At 40.7% G+C, this 21935-nt stretch overlaps 1 protein-coding gene across 1 annotated transcript in view; it reads left to right on the top strand.

Moving 5' to 3' along the window:
- Positions 1 to 6956: 6956 nt before the first annotated feature.
- The window catches only part of HUWE1 (HECT, UBA and WWE domain containing E3 ubiquitin protein ligase 1), a 138425-nt gene continuing 123446 nt past the window's right edge, over positions 6957 to 21935 (top strand). Inside the window, exon 1 of the mRNA XM_007449397.1 lies at positions 6957 to 6980. The gene's annotated coding sequence lies outside the window, so the exon portion shown is untranslated. The remainder of the gene's footprint in view (positions 6981 to 21935) is intronic.

Below are 21935 nucleotides of genomic sequence, written 5' to 3'. Positions count from 1 at the left end.
TGGTAGGCGCCCCCGTCATCTCCCGCCCTCCACACAGTGTCCCCGCTTGCCCTCTCGCCCCCCATTCTTCGTTAGGCAGCTGGAGAGATTAATTTTTAAACATTAGTCACATCAAATCACGTCACCCTTCAGCGGTTTCCATCGTGCCTCGAATCAACTCTCAATTCCTTAGTGACCTACTATCCTCTACGGTTGGGTTTGCTGGGCCTGGAATACCTCAGGCGCGGTCCCCCGTAGGGGACCCGGCTTCACCGCGGAGGGAGTGCCCTCCCAGGGGGCAGGGGCGGGGCTTCTCGAGCTGGGGCGGAGCCTCAGAACGAGTATGAGGAGAGCCGGAGGGAGAGGTTTTCGGCGGAGGGCGAGCGAGGGGATCAGGTCTGAAGTAGGGCCGCGGACCCGGCACACTCCTGCTAGTGCCGCCGAGGTGAGCGTCTTTCTCCGGGCTGGGGGGCGGGCTGTGCTCTCGCGGCCGTCCTCTGCTCCTCTCTGGGAGATGTTCCCACGGGACCCTGCGCTGAGGCGCGGAGGTGGCGGCCTTGGGGAGCCTGCGGGAGAGGCTGGTGAAGGAACCCGGCGGCCTGCCTCAGCCCTCCCTCAACCCCGCCTTTCTACCCTCCCCCAGGCCTCGGCGGGCGCCAGTGAAGAGAGCTCGCCGCATCTTCGGGGGCTGCCCGGCAGCGGCCGGCAGTGCGGTGAGAGAGCGGCCGACAGTGGGGATGCGAGGTACCGGCATTAGTTGTGGCCAAGTGGCCCTAGAGAGGGAGTAAAGGCCGGGCCTTCGGCGTTTCTCTCAGGGGTTCGAGGAAGGCGGCCTCAGAGGAGGGGGAAGGTGAGGGGCTGGGAGGCAGGCTTCGCGGGTAACTACTTAGGCGTCGTATATGTAGGTTTTGGTATCTAAATGGTACTACACACACACACACGCGCGCGCGCGCACACACACACACACACACACACATTCATTTCGGCTAATTGCTTTTTAAAAACTTAACAATGTGTCTTGTAGATCTTCCTGTATCAGGGAATCTAAATTTATCTCATTTGTAAACAGATGAATTGTATGATTGTACTACAGTTTATTTAACTATTTCCCGATTGATGTACATTGGCTTGTTTCCCTTTTGGGGGAAGGAAGGGGCTATTACAAGCAATGCTATAATGAATGGGCTTGTGTGTGTGTGTGTATATATATATATATATATATATATATTTGTGTGTGTGTGTGTGTATATATATATATATATATATATATATATATATATTTCATGTATGAGTATTTCTGTAGGAGAAATTCTTAGAAGAGTAATCGCTGGGTCAAAATGTTTATGCATTTTGAATTTTGATAAATTTATCCAAACTGCCTTCCCAAAAGGCTATACTAATTTGCACTCTTCAATGTTGTGCGAGAATGCCCATTTTTCCACAGTTGTGCCAACACGAATTATCATCAACCTTTGTAATTTTGGCTAATTTAAAGGGCAAAAAATGGTATGTCATTGTTTTCATTTGCATTTCCCTGATTACTTGTGAAGTTGAACATATTTTTTATTTGTACGATTACAAAACTAAATAGGCAAATATCGATAGTTTTCCTATCTATAAGCAGTAAGCATTTCGAAAATTTAAGACTAAAAAACCCCATTCGCAATAGCAAGAAAAAAGAATAAAAATACCTAGAAGTAAACTACAAAACTTTATTGAGGAATATAATGAAAGAACGTTTGCATACGTGAAGAAGGGGATACTGTGCTTCTGTATAAGAAGGCTCAATTTTGTAGTGATGTCCATTTTTTCTGTGTTGATTTATACAGTTCATGCAATTTCAATAAATATACCAAGTGTTTGGAACTTAATATGATTCTAAAGTTCATCCAGAAAAAATATGGCTAAGAACAACCGAGAAAATATTTTAAAGTAAAGATGGGGTACTTGTACTACCAGCTATTAAAATGTACTCTAAAGGAACATTATATAAATTAGAATAGACAGAACAATGCATTAGAATAGGAAAGCCCACAAATCGAGCCAGATTGGCTCCCAAGATTTATTGGAGAAACATTGTTGGCTAGACGTGGAAAAACTGCCATATTAAAAGCTTCAAGCACGCACTCCCCCCCCACCCCCCCCCCCCCACGCCTTGGAAGCTTGAATTTTTCCTGAGGGCAGACCTCTTTGTTTGGAGAAAACCACTTTATTGGGTCTTTTGGTTATGCCAAGGTAAAGCCTCAGGAGTTAAAATTTGTGGCTTTGGAGCTAGAACTAACGATATGAGCCTTTAGTTAGATTAAGATGGATTCAGTAGCCTGCAGTGCGTCGAGGGAAGAAGTCTGGATATTATCGGTCTTAAAAAATATTTTTTCCGATCTAATGGGCCAAAAATGTTATGTCATTGTTTTCATTTGCATTTGCGTGCTTATTGTGAGATAGAACGTCTTTTATGTGTTAGTCCAAAATAATATGTGATTCCTGGAGTCAGGTAACAATGGGAGATCTATTGCTCTTCTTCCAGAATGGAGTTTGGTTAATTGGTACAGCTCTGCCCGGAAGCGTGAGAATAAACAGGTTGACTTTTTAAATTTTCCTCAAGCACTAGGCTCTAGACACCTTAGATCGGGGGCGGAGGCAGTTTTCAGGACATGGCCGAGATTTGGCGCTGAGCTATGTCATCGCGAGGTTTGGCAGCCAGCTCCGCAGTTGGGTCGGAAACCTCGTGGTAGGCGAGATCCCTGCAGGACGGGAGGTTCCTCCCTTCCCCTGAAAACTCCCAGTCATTTTCATGGAGCCCCGCCTCTCTCCTTTTTAGGAGCGTGCCCCAGGTCTCGCGAGATCTCGTATTTCCTAAAGCCTAGGCGCGGGCGGCATCCTGCAGTGAATTCGAAGGTCTCGCGGAGACCAAAACGTATAATCGCGATAGTTCTGACCGCGCATGCGAGAGCCGGCGGCGGCAGAGTGGCTCCGCCCCTTGGCTCTCAGTGAGTTTGTGCGTCATTTGCTTTTTGCTTCGCGTAGGGTGAGCGCGGAGCCGTAGCGACTTCAGCTTTGGTGGGAGGAGGGGTCTGTGAAGGGCTGGGCTCAGGCTGTTCCCGTCGGGTAGAGGTTCTCGCGGGATCGCGCGGAGGCGGCTGCGGTTCGGCTACAGACTGCAGTAGCCGCGGAGGCGGCGGCAGCGTCTTCGACTCGTGCTGTTCCTAGCCGGTGAGTTCTCGCGGGAGCGGGGTTACGTTCTCTTGGAATCCGTTGGCTGTGGCGGAGGTACCTCGGGTGGGGGGGTGGCAGTGACTAGGGTCGGTTCGCCTGCTGTTAAGATGGCGGCGGAAGCTGATGTCTGTCCGGCCAGGACCCGGGACTGAGATGTTGGCTGTCCGCGTTTGTGACACCTCTCAGGTACCCGACGTTAAGGAGGTGACGATTGGCGAAAAGCCGAGGTGCCAATAAGCCGAACCTGAGGCGAAGACCACTCCGTCTCTAGTTGGTTGAGGCGACAGGGCCTCAGCCGCGTGTGGGCCCGCCTTTACCCCACCAATCGGTCAACGCCTCCGTTGTCGCCGCCGCAGTGGGCGGGTTGGGAAGGGTGGGGGGCGGGAGTCCTGAAGTTCGTTGGGGAGTGGGGTTGGGGGTTAGATTGGGCAGCGTGGGAGATGGGACCAACCTACGATGACTGATTCCCTCCTCCTACCTTTTTGTGGGCTCGCCTCGGTTTTCCGCTCCTTCCGGGCCCAAATGAGTCCTCTAGGTTTTCTTGAGGTGGGCTGTACTTCCCCAACTCCCATGGTCTTTGAACTAAGATAGAGCGGGTCAAGCTTTGGTGCCTCTGACGTATTCCTTCCCCATTCTCCCCTAGTTCCACCGTCCCTTTGAATCTTCCTCATCTACATGGATATTTGAGGCTCGTATTTAAGAGGGAGAGTCAAAGCTTTTCCCTGTCATCCCCTCCCCGGTCCTGCTAAGGCAGAGCTTAGCCCAAGTCTCCTAATCCGTCCCGCCCCCGCCTCCCCCCAATTGATCCACTTGACACAGGCATTGACTAGAGACCCTTTCCTGTTCCCTGCATTTATTCCGTCTTCGTGGATGGAGTCATAGGAGGCTTCAAGCCTGTATGACCCTGATCGGAGCACAGGGCACTGATTTCTCCAACTCTGCTGCTCAACCATTTTTAGGTGGAACAATGAATGGGTTGGTGGTTGGATGTTTGCAGTCTTTGTGACCTCTTCGTTCTCGGGGCCGTTAGCCTTTCCTTCCTCATAAACACCCACTCCCCCCAAAAAAGGGGAAAAAAACTTTTAAAAAGGCTGTAGAGAGTAACCCTCCAGTGAACTAACTTTTTGCTCTTCTCCCCCCCCGCCCCCCCCCGCCCATCCCCTTTGCAAGCTTGGGAACCGCCCCTTTTCCCTGCCTTGCTCTGAGTTCCTGTGGCCTCTTGGTCTGGACATCTTTTTTTGCTGCTAACCACCTCTTACATGTTTCTCATGTAATTGTTAAGGATTTATTACTTCTTCTATTCCCCGCCCCCCCATGCTGTTTTTCTGGGAGCTGAATCCCCTAGAGAGAAAGGTAGCCTCCTGTCAGTCTCCACTACATTTACTGCCCCCCCCATGTGCTGGAAAATAAAATAGCTTTGATAGATTATGTCTTGCTCCTCAATCATTACCCTGTTCTACATTTTTTCTCCCCCTGCCATCCCACGATTACTATAGACAATTAATTCCCTATCATTTGTTTCCTTTTTAGATTACATTGTTTTCTTTTAGCCCCAGAGTTGCGTATATTGAGGAGACACCAACATTTCCCACTCAAGGGAGGCAGCCTGGTATGGTAGAAATACTGTGTGCTTTGGGTTCACATCAAACTTTGTGACCTTGGGGAAATTACTTTTCGTATTCTCAGTTTTTCATCTGTGTAATGGGGATGGTAGCTCTTAATAGTTGTTAGAATTAAACAGTTTATAAAGTACCTGGCTTATGGTAGGCATACAGTAAATTGTGGTTACTTCTTGGTGTAAAAATACGTTGGCAGATGCACCTGTGTCATATGGTAGTTTTATGACCCGGGAAAGAAGACATTTTTGTTTAAGGAAACAGTTAAAGAACTGTAAATTTTTAGTATATTTCTAGGCCAGTCCTATCATTTTTGTATATTTTCCCCCCTTGTAAGCCAAACTTTTTATCTCCGGTGGTGCATTATGTTTGAATGTGATTCCTACCTATGTTTCTGGTCTAGGAATTTTAATGCAAAATCACCTTCCTGGAATCACCCCTGGCCATAATGTTCCTGTCAAGAACCACACCCAGGTGTTCTGCCTTTAGGAAGGGATGTTTCATCCCTTGCCTACTCCCTCCTTCCACTCCTTCAAAGTTTGTCTGTCCTGTCATTCACCCTATGAAAGTAATGAAATTTGGTGCTGTGCTTTTCACAGTAAGAGAGAGAACATCTGCTAGCTAGTTTTTAAGTGTTCATACTGCTTTTCCCCTACCTCCTTTCTTTGGTCCCTCAGATCAGTGTGGGGATCTGTTATTTGGGCTTACCTGAGCAGGATAATTCCTATTTGAGAGGATTTAGAAAGGTTGTTTGGGATACCAAGCTTCTTTTCCAAAGTGAATTACTGACAGTTCTTTAATACACTATCCCCTATTGTGTTTTTGCCATTTTATATTTTCCAGTACTCTTACTAAGTAGAAGTTACTGTATTCAATTTGGATGTTAGTTTTCCTTACTGTTTATATTTTAATTAGACCAATATTAAAATGAGTGCTTTTTTCTAATTACCTTGGATGGATGATGGGGTTTGAAATAGGAATATGATGGTGAAAAGTTTACATAGGATTAAAATTTTACCATGGGTAACCATCTGTTAATTAACTATATGCAGACACTGGTTTTGTGCTTTAGGGTTGCTTTATTTAGTTTGAAGTGCTTTGGAGGTAATGTAATTTTCCCCCTTTTTCATGGGAGGACGAGATCACTTTCTGTTTTGAGATTTTGCCTTGGTGTTCTTCACAGTGGGTCAAGTAGTGATTAGAAATTAAACCTTAATTTGACTTTTGTCATTCGGAACTAGAATAAATCTGGGAATGATAATCTAGGTGTGACCTCTAAAAGGTTTAATTTATTCTAGGTTGGTCTCTGAGAAGGGAGGAAGGAGTGGCAATACCAGTTAAAAACTGTCTAAAGGGGCTTCCCTGGTGGCGCAGTGGTTGAGAGTCCCCCTGCCAATGCAGAGGACACGGGTTCGTGCCCTGGTCCGGGAAGATCCCACATGCCAATGAGCGGCTGGGCCCGTGAGCCATGGCCGCTGAGCCTGCATATCCGGAGCCTGTGCTCCGCAACGGGAGAGGCCACAACAGTGAGAAGCCTGAGTACCGCAAAAACAACAAAAAACAAACAGACAAACAAAAAAAACTGTCTAAGGTTCAGTGGCAGAGTTCAACCTGAGTTTCCAGGGTGTTTATCATTTGTTTCCCAGTATGGCCAAAAAAGCATGTATGAAGGTGAAAAATAATTTATGTGTGCAGTTTTTTTCACAAAAAATTCAACATTGTTTTAGTGTCAATTCACAACAAGGATATCACTTTGTCTATAAAATAATCACTATTCCCTATAATTTCATTGGAATTGAGAGCTGAGTTTTCAGGGATGTTGTCTAAATGTCAGAAGAATTGCTTTAGCTTTGGTTCTGAATTCTTGTTGCTGCTCAAAGCAGGTCCTAAAAAATGAAAATTGATATGTGAGGGTTATTGCTTAAGAAATAATAACTGTGATTGTGTTTGAACGTTGATACAATGGTTAGCTCCCCCACACCCTAATAAATGTGTTGTGTATCTCTCCCCCTCCTTTTTTTTTTTTTTGTAGGTCCTCCAGTAGTCTGACCTGAGTGGGTTAGCACTCCAGAGGAACCAGCAGACCAACTTGGTCAGGAAGGTTCAGGAAGCTGTTGGAGCAGTGTTGAGATTTCCTACCAGGATGAGTATGATTGGCTGTGATTTTAGGTTAGTTTTTGTGGATCTTTGTGGGTAGTATTTGTATTATACTTCCTGGAATGGAGATGGTGGGGGTGTATGTATTCCCGTTCTGTAATTGAGCTACTTTGGTTTCTTCCATTGTCTGGATCTGATGTGGTACTGGCTGTTTCTTGTGTTTAAATGGAGCTCATTACTAAATTAAAATTTAAATGAATCCTGTCTGTACATGATTTTTTAAGTCACTCTAAGAATCATTCAAAAAATAAAATTGCAAGATATTATGTCTAACCAATTTTTTGGAATTTTTTGAACATATAAAAATTGGATAATATAATGATCCCCCTGTGTACCCATCACCAGCTTTAACAGTTGCCAACTTGCAGCCATTCTTTTTCATCTATACTTCTACCCACTGAGGCCCCTTACTCCCTACCCCTTGGATTATTTTGAAATAAACCCCTGCTGTTCTCTTTTTATTTGCAAAATATTTGTATCTAAAAGATAAAGGGCTCTTTTAAACATCAAAACCATTACCACAACTCAGAAAATTAAATGATTTTTTTTTCTTTTTCTCACTGTATTTCACTGGCTAAGACTTTCAGTATGATAAAAAATTAACTGATTTTCTAAAATATCAAATACGAAGCTAGTGTTCAAATTTTAGTTTGAATCAGGATCCAAAGAAAGTCCATTTATCACAAAGGAAGATTGATATCTCTCTTAAATCTATTTTAATCTGCAGGTTCCCTCCCTTTTCTTTTTCTTCCAATTTATTTGTTGAAGAACTTGTCCTGTAGAGTTTCCCCCACATTTGGTGATTACATTCTCAAAGTGGTGTCTAACCCATTCTTACTAAATTAAAGACCCTGGAGGACCACATTATAATGGAACAATGGCAGTAATCTTCTGTATCCCAGTTGGAGTTGATACTGCTGGCCTAGGCACTATCCCAAAATAACTAGTTATGGGTTCCTTTTTCTGTGGCAGAGTCTGATTTAATTGATACCTGACTTCAGTTCCATGTCTTGGCCCTGCTTACTGCTCCACATGAAAAGTAGGCCTCCTCGTGGAAGAAGCTAATGTTTCCTAGATAATGACCTGATTGTGCCTTTGGGGTTTTTCATCATGGTTTCAATTTCCTTAGGTAGTTTAGTTATTTTTATACTATCTTATAATGTTGCTTTTTATTCTTTTGATATTGGTATCTCAGCTGCTCTGACCCATAACTTATAAGCTTTTAAGACTTAGTGATGAGTTCCTCTGGCTGTAATACAGTTTTTGAAATGGCAATACTAAACAATTTTTGAGAGCTTCCACTTAGACATCCTGATTTTCAGCTATTATACACAGCTGTAGTTTTCCTGTGGTTATTTATTGTTTCATTTTATTTCTTCTGGAAATTCTGTTCCCCCAGCATAGAGTCCTTTAAACTGTTCATTTCTTTCCTTGTTCAGCATTGGCCATCATAGGATCTACTGCATGTCCCTTCCATGGTCAAAACCTGAGAATAGAAGTTGGGCACATATGCTCCAGTCAGCCTTTGACTTAAGCACACGTTGGGGGCAGAGAAAGGCCACTTGTGCCTACCTTTGAAATGAGAGTGATTACAAGTTGAAGGGGCAGAGAAGGTTAGAGGTCATGAATGAAAGTTTCTGAGGTATTTAGATGAAATATGATTGTGAATCATCAGTGCTATGGATCATGAGTTCAGGCTTTTCAGTTCTTTGTTAATTAATGGAGAAATCAGATCCTTAGTTGTAAATTGACTAAGTATTAAAGAAGTGATTTCTTGGGAATTACAGTGAAATCCATTTGTTCAAGAAAAGAATTTGAGCACATTATGTATAGTGATTAGACATTTACCCTTGTCCTGAGTTTTCTGTAGTTAGGAAGTTTGAACAATATCGCTTAAACCTTGTAGTCCTGAGTTTGTGAAACTAGGATAACTAGAGTTTTGGGAGAGAGCTTTGCACACAGTAGACATTTCAATATTTGAATTGTTTCCAGAATTACAAGTTTACAATGGAAATCTATTGCTCCTTTTCCCTTTTGTTGTGTGTTTTCAACCGTGGATTCAAAGTATTACTGAAATGCCAAAATTGGTTGCTTTGAAAATATTTGCCTTTCACATTCTATGTTACCTGTCTTGCAGTTTGATTAAATTGTTAAAATCTGATGTGTAGCTGTAATCATATTTGGCTGCTTTACAGTGATCTCACTATCTGTAAAGTTGACAGTAACAAGCAATTGGCTGTTTTGCTATATTGTGCTCTGACTTGTTTCCTCAATGACCGGTTATCAGATGTTTATATGTTAATGTCAGGGATAATTCAGCTCAGATTCTTTGGAAGCCCTCTCATTTGATGTGTCATAAGGGTTGAGTTGCTAAAACTTGATGTACTTGTTGACCAGCTTGGTACAGAAACACTTTCAGATAGTGAAGGAGTGGTTCTCTCTGAGTAAAACAGCTGTAGGTTTTATTTGAGCTGTTAACCTGAGCATTTTCAACTTTTAATTAAAAGTTTTAGTCATGTGGCTTTAAAAATTACAGTGGTGACATGGATTAGTTCCAGAATGTGATTTTACAGAAAATTGGAATTTCTTTCAACTTCTTATTAATATATCTTTAAATGGAGATTAGTATTGTAGATTGATTCAGTTTGGATTGCTGACTGGACTAGGTAAATGTGAAAATTCTTTTTCAACTCTGAGATTCTGATTGTATAATCTTAGATATTGAAAGAAAGCAGTTTTTCCTTTTCAGTAATCTTTGAGTAGTGACTGAAAGGGACAAGGAGTAGGGAGATGCAAATTATTCTGGAATGACTTCTTAGTATAATCATTTAGATTTTAAAGATTGGTAAGTGTGAACATACTGCCATGAATTTATGTACCATCTTTAGCATAACACAAATTTTAAGTCCTTATAATTAGGTACCAAGATAATTGCTCTGGAAATACTTGGGTATATTGTATTTGGTGGCTGCTTATATTTTGGAACACATTTGGAAGATTGCTTTAATGATTACTTATTTGCTACAATTATTTTCTTATTTTCCTGTCTTTATAGTGAGGTGTATTTTTCCTGGTCTTTGTTTTTTGTTTGTTTTTCTGGCCACACTGCGCATCCTGCAGGATCTTAGTTCCTTGACCAGGGATTGAACTTGGGCCCTTGGTAGTGAAAGCGTGGAGTCCTACCTAACCACTGGACCACCAGGGAATTCCCATCTTTGCTTTTTTTGTTTGTTTTTAAACTTCCCCTACCAATTTTCTATTACTGCATTCTGCTGATTGAATTCTTATAGGTGGAAGGAGCTTTCAGCACAGTGATTAAGAAACCAGACTCCCTGGGTTCAAGTTCCAACTCCATTGCTTATCAGCTGTGTCATCTTGTGAAAATTACTTAACCTATGTGCCACAGTTTTTAATCTATAAAATGGTAATAATAGTGTTACCTACCTCATAGGGTTTTTGAGAAGTTTAGCTGAGTTAATGCATATAAAGTTCGTAGAACAGTAGTTCTGAAACTTTAGGTAACATCAGAATCACCTAGAGGGCTAGCTAAAACACAGATTGATGGGGCCCCATCCCCAGAGTTTCTGATTCTGTAGGTCGGGGTGGGGCTAGACTGCATTTCCAACAAGTTCCCAAGGAGATGCTGGTGTTAATGGTCAGGGAACCAGTAGAATAGAACAGTGCTTGACACGAAGTGTTAACTTTTTATTCAGGACTACTTTCCCAGTCCCTGAGTAGAACACTTGACTCTTCAGTGCTGATTAGTACTGCCTTCAGCTAGAAGCAGTTTTGAAATCCTTCGTTGCATTGGTTCTCAAAATGTGGTCCCCAGATCAGCATCAGCACCATCACCTGGGAACTTGTAAAAATGCAGATTCTCAGGCTCTACCCCAGTTTTATTTTTAAACTGTGTCTTGACTTAATTGGGGTGTCTTAGACTTTTATTAACATCTTTATTGAGGTATAGTTCACATACCATACAATTCATCCACTTAAAGTATACAGTGGTTTTTATTTAGTACGTTCATGGTTGTACAACCATTACTACATCAATTTTAGAACATTTTCGTCATCTTTAAAGGAAACCCAGTGGCCATTAATCACTCCCCTTCTCCTTTCTCACAACCAACCACTAATCTATTTTATGTCTATAGATTTGCTTATTTGGGGCATTTCATACAAAATGGAATCTTACCATATGTGGGAAACTTTAATGTGATTAAAATGTTTTCCTTTTATTGTTAAAAAAATAGAAAACAAATGTGGAAAACTACCCCCAAACAAATTTATGGTTTAATAAATTATCTTAAAGCACTTTTGTTACTACCACCCAAGTCAAGAAATAGAATTTTGCCTGTCACCCTAGAGTCCCTCCATGTGCCCATCCCCATCACAGCATCCTCCCTCCCTCTGAAAAGTGACTACTGTTCTGACTTTATAGTAGTCACTTCTTTGCACTCTTTTATGGTTTTAATCATACAAGCGTGCATCCCTGGACAGTGTAATTTGTCCATTTTTAAAAACTCAGTTTGTCTTTTAAGTATCTGTAGCTTCCCTTTCTTCCTTTTCTTTATACTTTGTCTATTGACAAACTCAGGCCATTTGACCTGTAGAATTTCCCAGACTGAATTTTGCTGATTGTATACTCAGTATAGTTCAATAAGTTCTTCTATCCTCTGTATTTCCTAAAAATTGATAGCTACATCCAGAGGCTTTATAAATTCAGATTCATTCCCTTTGGCGGTGGTGTGTTCATTTACATTTGTTAGGTTGTAGTGGTGTCTTGGATTTTTTTTTTTTTATGTTAACAGCCACTGCTGCCCAAAGCTTAGATCCATTATTAATTCATTGAGAGTTGCAAAATGGTGTTTTAACTCTCATTTTCTTTTCATGTATTGGCTGGAATAATTTATAGTTTATATAAGAAAGGCAGAATAAATGCTCGGGTTTTAAATTTTTTTCTGGCAACTTAACTAGTTCTGTCCCTTTGGACAAGTTAACTTAACCTATCAGTTGCTTCATCTGGGAAAAATACCTTATTTATGGGTTTATTGGGGTTAAATGTGAAAATATAAGGTGTTAGTATACTGTAAGTGGTTAAGTATATGGTAATTTCTTTAACATACTATTTCACTTAACCCCTCTGACAGCTCATAGATGGGCAGTCACAGTGGTGAACTGATGGCCAGTTAGCAAAGCCTGTCTGGATCCTTCAAGTCTGTGGTTAAGGAGGAATGGTATTTGTTCTTTGATCATTTGGGGGCTAAGTCTCTGGCCAGTGATAACTGAACGTTCCACCAGAGTAGTTTTTCGCTTTGCCAAGCCTTTGGAGTCACATTCATACCCCCTGAAGGGTCCTACCCAGTTCTGTGGTGGTGTGCAGTACATTGATTGCCTTGATCTCCCATCCTCCAGCTACACAGCCCTCTAGTGTTTTAGTTTGTTCAAGGTTCTCCTGTAACCTTAGTAACCCATGATGAGTCTTCCTAAAGGTTATCAGTATCACCACTATTAACATACTTGAGTAGCACTTTTTATAATTTTATTTATTTTTGGTTTTGGCTGTGCTGGGTCTTCGTTGCTGTGTGCGGGCTTTTCTCTGGTTGTGGCGAGCGGGGGCTACTCTTCGTTGCGGTTCATGGGCTTCTCATTGTGGTGACTTCTCTTGTTGCAGAGCACGGGCTCTAGGTGCATGGGCTCAGTAGTTGTGGCTCGCAGGCTCTAGAGTGCAGGCTCAGTAGTTGTGGCGCATGGGCTTAGTTGCTCCGTGGCATGTGCGATCCTCCCAGACCCAAGGCTTGAACCCATGTCCCCTGCATTGGCAGGCACATTCTTAACCACTGTGCCACCAGGGAAGCCCTTAAGTAGCACTTTTAACATTTCATATATTGTATAAAATATAGCATATGGCACATAGTAAGTCCTCAATAAACTGGAAACCATTGTTGGTTTTGTTGTTGTTATTGTTGTTAATATTATATCTTCTTTTTCCCTCTCACATCTTCTCTTCAGTTCGACAAGGATTCTCTGAGTGTTTCTAAGTACAAGGAGCTAGGGACATACATTAGTATAAGAGAAGAGTATAAACCTGGATATATCCAGTATCATTGTTATAGATGCTTCTCTCTTTGTATCTATATCTGCTGCCATGTTTTACAGGGACTAGCTTGACTACTCCAGCTTAGAGTGCCTTGCAGTCTGTTGACCTAATCTGGAGCTCCAGTTCCCTGCTTCTCAAATTTCCTTAACTGTCTTGGTGAGGCCAGCCTTAAAAGGAAGTATAGTCTGGAGAGGTATAGATGTCACTTGAATACAACCTTTTACATAGAGGATTTTAGATTTTTGCTTTTTAAAAGTAAAGGCAGACTGCCTGCATGGGTGAATTCACATATCTACCTCTAGCAAAACAAATTACCAGTGGCGGTAGTCTTCTCCATGTCCAACAGAAGAGCTGGATAAGACCCTTATATTTGGTATTGTCTACATCAAACTCCTTATTTTATAGGCACAGGTTTTGGGGAAATGACTTGCCCAAGGTAACATGGCTGCTTAGGGGTGGAGTTGGCCATTGAACCAGGTTATCTAGTTTGGTATGTTTCCACTATGCTGTATCTTTCCTTGAAACTGAATTTATTATCTGTATTTCTAAATATGCCAGCAGGTGTCATCCATAGAAGTGCAAAATAAGTGGCCCCCTTCCTATAAGAAAGTTAACCAAAAAAATGGAGGAAATTTAAGGGAGTAGAAAGGTAAATGAGAAAGTCAGAAGTTCAAAGAAGGCTTAGTTTCTTTTGCCCTTTTGACTGTGGTTATTACTTTTCAACATAAGGTCAATTTGGAGCTCTTTCATGGGACAATTCGATTTGGTTACATGTTTTCATGCATATTTATGGATGCTATAAATCTATAGATGTGACTAAATTTCCTGCTTGTAAAACCTTCAAATTAAAGTGATGTTTTCTAAGCTCATCTTTTTTTCCCTTCCTTTTCAACTGTTTTAAATTATAAAAGTAACATTTGCTATTTAAAAAAAAAAGATTCAAACAAAATAAACATTTCAGTTAAAAATTAGTACCCCCCCACACAAATGATGGTCTCCTTTTATATCTGTTAACAATGTGTACATATTCTTTTATAGCTTTTAACGTTTACATACTGTGCTTATCCATTTATGTACTATACGTATTTTTATACGTTAGAATATATGGCTGGACTCCATTCTTTTTAATGGTTGCGTTGCATCCCAAAAGCATGAATCTGCTATAATTTCATCATTCCCTGTTGTTGAGCCTTGGAAATAGAATTCATCCTGAGTCAAAGGGTGGTACCCATTTAATTTTTTGATAGGTACTGCCAAAATGACCTCCAGAAAGGCTATATAGAATTGCCATTTCCACCGAAGTGTTTGTGAGTGTCCTTTTCTTCACCTACATTTGCCAAAACAAGATACAGTTGGTCCTTTTAATTTTAACCAGTCTGTTGAGCGAGAAATCACATCTTGTTTTGATTAGCATTTTTGTAGTTACTAGTAAGGATAAGCAAATGTTTATGTCCTCTGCAAATTACAAGTTCCCTTTTACTTGGTTTTCAATAAGATTGTCTTAGTGAGTTTTGGGTGTTCTTTGTATATTAGAAATATTAACCCTTTATTTTTCCTGTTGCAGATATTTTCTATGGTTTGAAATTTTTATGTAGTCAAATTCTTTTGTTTATGGTTTCTAGGTTGCACATCTTTCTTGGGAGATCTTTTCTTTGCCAAGATTACAGGAATAATTCCCTACGTTTTATCTTCTAATACTTTTTTTTTTTTTTTTTGCGGTACGCGGGCCTCTCACTGTCGTGGCCTCTCCCATTGCGGAGCGCAGGCTCAGTGGCCATGGCTCACGGGCCCAGCCGCTCCGCGGCATGTGGGGTCCTCCCGGACCAGGGCATGAACTCGTGTCCCCTGCATTGGCAGGTGGACTCTCAACCACTGCGCCACCAGGGAAGCCCCTTCTAATACTATTTTTTTTAATTTTATTTATTTATTTATTTTTGGCTGTGTTGGGTCTTCATTGCTGCATGCAGGCTTTCTCTAGCTGCAGCGAGTGGGGGCTGCTCTTCGTTGCAGTGCGCGGGCTTCTCATTGCGGTGGCTTCTCGTTGTGGAGCCTGGGCTCTAGGCACGCGGGCTTCAGTAGTTGTGGCATGTGGTCTCAGTCGCTGTGGCTCGTAGGCTCTAGAGCGCAGGCTCAGTAGTTGTGGTGCGTGGGCTTAGTTGCTCCGTGGAACGTGGGATCTTCCCGGCCCAGGACTCGAACCCGTGTCCCCTGCACTGGCAGGCGGATTCTCACACACTGCGCTATCAGGGAAGCCCCTAATATTTTTTAATAGTTTTTTTTTAAGTTGGAATTTGTCCAAGTAGCAAACTGGGTTGGTTACTTTTTGCTCTGTAGGTTTTGAGAATAGTTCAGGTTGTTCATGTTTAATACCTTTAACATTTGTCTTGAACTAAAGGCATAGTGTTATAGACAGTGTTTTAAGGGATCTTATTTATTATATTTCCATTTTACACATGTTTGAGGCCCAGATTGTCCTAAAGTCACAAAGTCAGTTTGTGTCAGGGAACTAGAGTGCCTTTGCATACTATTCTTACATTTTTAGCAAACACCTTTCAGTTATAAATGTTTTAAAGCAGCAGATTGTTCACATTGTCTGGTTTATTTAAAGAACATTGGAAATGACTATGTGCCGGGCTGTATGTAGTGGTGTTAAATTTACTCAAACAGAGCCAGTTTAGTCTATATGTTGGGACATAATCTTTTTTTCTAAAGGCTTTGTTTTAAAGCTTTCTTATCAGTGAACTAATTTGATCCTTGTAACAAACCTGTGAAGTTGGAATTGTTTTCATCATTCTGAAAGGAGTTTGCTGCCATGTTGATAATTGCTATAAATTACTTATTCTTTTAACCATGTAAAAGAATCTTTGTTCCTTCCAAATTCATTAAAAGTAGCTCAGAATAGTTGAGGTGCACTTAAAATTTGTGATTCTTAAGTGGCATGGCCTGAACGTTATTTAGTAGACTAACCTTTGAAGAACTATAACTAACTTGAGAGTGAGACCTGGAGCTTCCTAATCTTGTCATCAAAGTTAAGTTTATGTCCATAATTAAGGCAAACAGTTTGGAGATTAATAAATACTTTATGTTCTTCATATGCAGATAACATGTAGAAAGGCTGGGGAAAAAAGCAGCATTTTTTGGCTCTTGATCGTGTGTGTGTGTGTGTGTGTGTGTGTGTGTGTGTGTGTGTGTGAGAGAGAGAGAGAGAGAGAGATACCCAGCCTAAGATTGCTGCCCTTACATTAATCTGGAGCTAAAAGAAATAAGACATAATAATATGGCTTACTCTTTGCCAGGCACAATTCTATGAGATAGACTGTGTTGTTTATTTTACAGAGGTTACTGACTTGGAGTAACTTGTCTGAGATTATACACCTAGTAAGTGGAATTTAAGCCCAGCTTGACTCCCAGGCTTTTCCATTCTGTTGTTGTCCTCTATTTCACTTTTACTTTCTTCAGTAGTATTCCTCAGTTTCTACTTTTAAATTAAAAAAAATAATAATCCTCATGTATGGTAGCAGATAAATACTAAGTTCTCTCTTCCCGTCATATAGATATATCTTTTGTCAGAATATTTTAAGGCATTAAAACCTAGCTTTTATTTAGAAATATACCTAATCTAACCTTTTTATGAAAGGATTGTGCCTTTTCTACCTGTCTTCAGGATACAGAACTAGAGTGTTTTAACCAGGAATACAGAATTCCCCCTTACATAGAGGAGGTTTAATTTTAGAGATGCTGAATATTTCTTTATAAACCTAGGGGCATGAGGGAATTGGAGCTGAATAATGCACAAGGGTTGGAATTCTGTGTCTTTGGTTTCCTGTACTGTCTTTATTGTATTTGACAGTGGCCTGTCATGTGGCCTTAAGGGAAATACCATACGCCTGTGTTTCATAAATGAAAGTGAAAACACTGTAGTGGCTAAGCACACAGTGTCTTGGAGATATTTCTGGGGGGTGATAGTTCCTAATGTTTTTCAGGTCACACATCTCTTTAAGAAGCCAATTAAAGCTATCAACTATCTTCTCAGAAAAATACCCACATAGGTGAAAATTTTCCATAGAATTTTAGGATTTTTGTGGTGCTCCCTCAATATAGGACACAAAGAAATCTAAAGATTTCTCCACGTGTCATTAAGAGGATGTCCAAATTGCTGTTGTTTGTGCTTATATTTCCTAGTGTGTGTGTGTGTGTGTGTGTGTGTGTGTTTTTCCCCCCTAGACCAAAGCATTATGCCCAAAGGTGAAAGCCGGGCTAAAATTGTTTCACTTTCGCTAAAGGTGTACTCTGCTTTATGCAACTTTAATCTCTAAAAATCCAAATTTTTTTAAAAAGCAAGAAGATTATGGTTGGTGTTACATAAGGATTTATCCTATGTAGTGTGTTGATCTTGTAATTGATTGTGTTTCCAGCTTTGCTTTGACCACTAGGAAGCTGTAATTTGTATGTTTTGTGTACTGGCTTTTTGTTGCTTTTATATTACCATTGCTTCTAGTCTTCCTTTTTCTCTGATTTACACCTGACCATCTCATAGCACCTGTCACAATGCCCTGCATGTAGCATATTAATAACTATTTGTTGAATGAAAGATGAAGATTGAATGAGTTGTATAAATTGGTTTTCTCAGTTGAAAATGTCACTTTAAAAAAGCGTTTAAAGTGATTTGGAATTTTTAGCTTTTTTAAACATTTACTGGGTAGTCATTCATTCATTTATTAATCTACTAAGTGACAGTTCCTATGCTGGCAACAGGAATGCAAAGATAAATAGAATCCCACTCATGCAGAACTCACTCTAGTGGGGAGACTGACATGTAAATAAAGAGAGGTGTGTTGATTGAGGGTATGTGCAGGATACAGTGGGGACACAAAGGAGAGTGATCAGTGTTACTCTGGGGGAGGGGATATCTGAAAAGGCTTGACAGAGGAAGCGACATTTAAGCTGAGCTCTAGGGAATATATGCAGGGAGCAGCCATTTTAGCAGAGAGAGCAATCTGAGTCAAGGTATCAAAGGTCTTGAATGGTAGGGAAACTGTAAAAACTTGACATGGTTAAAGTGTGGGGAGCCAAGAGGAATATTATGTAATGTCATGGCCCTGGTAAGAGAGGTAAGCAGGCATTAGGTCCTAGAGGTCTTGGATACTGGTTAGGTAAGGAGTTTACACTTGATGTTGTAGGTAGATGTTGAGTTTGAGGGAGATTGCTCTGGGAGCAATGTGGAGGATGGAATGGGGGGATCTAGCAAGATAAAGTCTTAATTTAAAATATTTCTAATTTATGAGATTTTCAAACATACACAAAAGTTTGCATACAGTATAATGAACCCCCATGTACCTGTTACCCAGCTTCAACAGTTGTCAACACATGGCTATACTTATTTATATCCCATTCCCTCCTGCATTATTTTTAAGCATATTCCTAAATGAATCACAGATTGGCAAAGCATAATTAACAATATATAACAAAGTGGCTCTCAAGTCTGGCTGTGCAGCCAAATCACCTACACAGCTTGAAAAAAAAAAGTTCCCACCTCTTATCTATTGAGTCAGATATTTATATGGCCAGACATTTTTCATTTTCAAAATAAGCTAGGGTTGAGAACTCCAGATTTAATTTTTAAGTAAATTGTTTTAAAGACATTTTTAAATTAGCTTTGACTTCTGATGGATGTGTGTTCCTGAACTCACTGAATGCTGCCTGTGGCTCTTCTGAGTGAAGATCATCTATTAGATAGTGGCAGGCTTTTGTGTGGTTAAGTTGTTGACAATTCAATAGAGCATATTAGTTTAAAGGCTGATGTCTTAATTTTCTGTTAGAGGTGGGCAAGACTGAGAAGTACTTCCATCTTTGAAATTGGATGTGATGAGATAGGGAATAATCCATCATTGTTACAATTGATCTTTTGCACCAAATCCAGCCACAAGTAAAGATGGGGATGGGAGACAGAGCATTCTTAAAGGGTAGACTAAGATTATTCCAGAGCACCAATTTAAAATGTGTAGACAAGGAGTCTCTTCCTCTCCTCCTTAATAAGCATAACTTTCACACAGGCATTGCTGTTTTTATTTTTTTTTCCTTAGGAATGCTAGGAAGGGAGGTCTCCTTGGCATGCTGCCATTTCCTCTCTGCTGGCAAAACTGATGTACAACTTTGGTGAGCCCTATTTGTTGCCTAAATTCTTTTGATGCCAGTTTCTCTCTCTAAGTAATTGGGAGTAATGACCAGAAGGATAACTCCTGGATCTGCAGCTTCCCAGGACTGTATGTTAGAGGACGTGTAGGGGATGACTTCTCAGACGCCATTCTCACCTCCAAAGTCAGTGTTGGAGGTTTCAGATTCTTCCTCCTTGGTATCCCTGCCCTTATTTTGAGTATACTGTAGTGCAGAAAAGCACCAAGAGCAAGTATGAAAACTTATCTGAGGTATATAGTGTTTTCAGATTTTGAGGGAGAGACCCTGTCGACGTATTTCTGCAGATAATTTCCAGATTTGTCTTGGGTGAGTAAAGGCTATACCTCATTTGCTTTATTATTACATCTTACTATCAAATGTCCAATAAAATCTAGGTCAGCAGTTCTCGGGGTCATATTTTATGTGGCCAATGACAGGGATATCGGTGTCTATAGGAGGGGTGTAGCAGGGTGGACTGTGCATACAGACATTTTGTGTACTGTAGAGTTGTGGAGCAAATTTGGTTTGAATCTGGGTTCTACCACTTACTGGGTTTGTGGCTACTCTTGGCCTCAGTAAACCAGGAATGGTTTATAACACCTCCAAGGTGTTATAAGGATTAGAGATAATACATAATAGGTGGTCAGTAAATGTTATCTGTTGTTATTATGGTGATAAATGGGTTCTCAGAATATTTGGTGGGTATTAATGTAAATAATCAGAAACTAGACTGGATGGAAAGCCCTGATAATCAGGTGGTGTCCTTTTGTCCCCTTTTACAAATCAGTCAATGTGATCTCTCTGTCTCTAATCAAATGGTCAATAGCAGGCTGGGTTTCAAGATTCAGCTTGCTGTTTCCTGACATGATGGATGGTCTGGGCATTTCTCACCCGAATTTACTTTCAGAGACTGCAGAGAGGCAAAGGGCAAATATAATTAAGTATTTTGCTTTGTAGGACGTTGGAGTTTAGTATTCTCTAAAGCATTACTTTAAAACCACCATAATGCTTTTCCATGAATTCAGTGGGAATTTTAGGCTGAATTTTTTGTTTTGTTCTTTTTGTTTTTCATTTAATTAGCCAATATTTATTGTTTCCTATAGGAGCTTAGTGTACAGCTAAGCTGTGAACAAAACAATCAAATAGGGAAAATGCCTTCACGGAGCAGACATTCCCATGGGTAGGCTGACTCAGATTCATCCACACTCCCATACATGTGTGCAGCATTTCTTAACCTACCAATAATAAACCAAATCAATAAATACTGAATGCTTGCTGTGTGCCATACTTCAGGATTAACCAGCAAGAGGTATAGGAAAGAGGCTCCAAGAGCCAACAGCAGCCAATCCAAGGCATTTGTTTAGAGGATATTTTTCTTAATTTGATGCATGCCCTTTGGCTCAGGGGCCACTGTTTTCTACCTTAAGAAAAATTGTACAAAAGAAAAATTCTCATTATAAGTGGATACATGATTATAGAAAATTTGGAAGGCTCTGAAAAGCATGAAGCATAAATAAAACTGTGTTATCCTGCCACCTAGAGGCAACCACTGATAATGTTGTATATTTCTTCCCTTCCCAAGGTTGGTTGGTTTTCTTCCTCACCCTGTGGCATACATTTTCTCATTAATGTCAGGAAGTGATAGGTATAGGGTATAGTGTGAGCATGTAGGAGGGACACTCAGTCAAGTTTTAAGAGATTAAGAAGAGGATTGTCCTAATTCTGGTTAGTACTATTTCTGCTGTTGAAAACCCACATAAGTGTTCACTATGTTAAGGTGAAATAGTGAGATTCTAAATAGTCCCCTACCCTCAACTTTCTTAGGGATTTTCTTTCCATTATCTCCTTTTCCTCTCCCTTACCCTCTGCCTTTCAGTGATACCCCATAATTTTCTGCTTGTATTTACAATCAGCCTTTTCAAGAGTGTTCTACACGTGCCGTCTATATTGCCTCACTTCCTGTTGATTCCTTGACTCATTCCAGTCTGACTTCCTTTCCAACCACGCCACTGGAACTAATGCTTGTCAAGTTATCTCTAGTCCCAATTTCAATGAACATTTTTCTGGACATACCTCATTTTGACATTTGACCCAGTTGATCAGCCTTGCCATCTTGTGTCTTTCATGATGCCGTGATGAACTAGTTTTGCTTCTACCTCACCAGCCTCTCCTTTGCTGGATTCTCCTCTCATGGCTTCAAGTACTGTCTATATGCTTACAATCACAGATTTTTTTTGTCAGTGCATACTTCTTTCCTGAACTCAATTCTATAAATATTTGCATATCGTATCACATGGAAGATGCTGTGCTAGATGCTGAGAGCTTAACACTGTAGAAAATCAAACCAGTTACACTAATTGATATTTGCGATGAGAGAAATAAGCAGGGTTACTATCATAAAAAAAATAACAGACAGCTTTAGGCAGGTTGCCTTGGGAAGCCACTTTGGGTCTTAGTTTAAAGTCAACTTATCAAATAGAACTAGCTGTGGGAAGAATGAGTGTGGAGCAGAAGCATTCCAGTAGGAATAGCACCTGTAACGGTCTAGAGGCCAGAAACAATTGAGAGTGTTGCAGAAACTAAACGGAAAGACTAATGTGGTTGTGCAGAGAGGAGATTGGAGAGAGTTCCAGGAGCCAAATCATGCCAAGGCCCTCTGGGTCATGGTTAGAATTTGGAAATAATTGTAGGGA

The sequence above is a fragment of the Lipotes vexillifer genome, unplaced genomic scaffold (assembly GCF_000442215.2).
Source record: "Lipotes vexillifer unplaced genomic scaffold, Lipotes_vexillifer_v1.1 scaffold2129, whole genome shotgun sequence".
NCBI lineage: Eukaryota > Metazoa > Chordata > Mammalia > Artiodactyla > Lipotidae > Lipotes > Lipotes vexillifer.
This window is presented reverse-complemented; position numbering and strand designations above follow the sequence as displayed.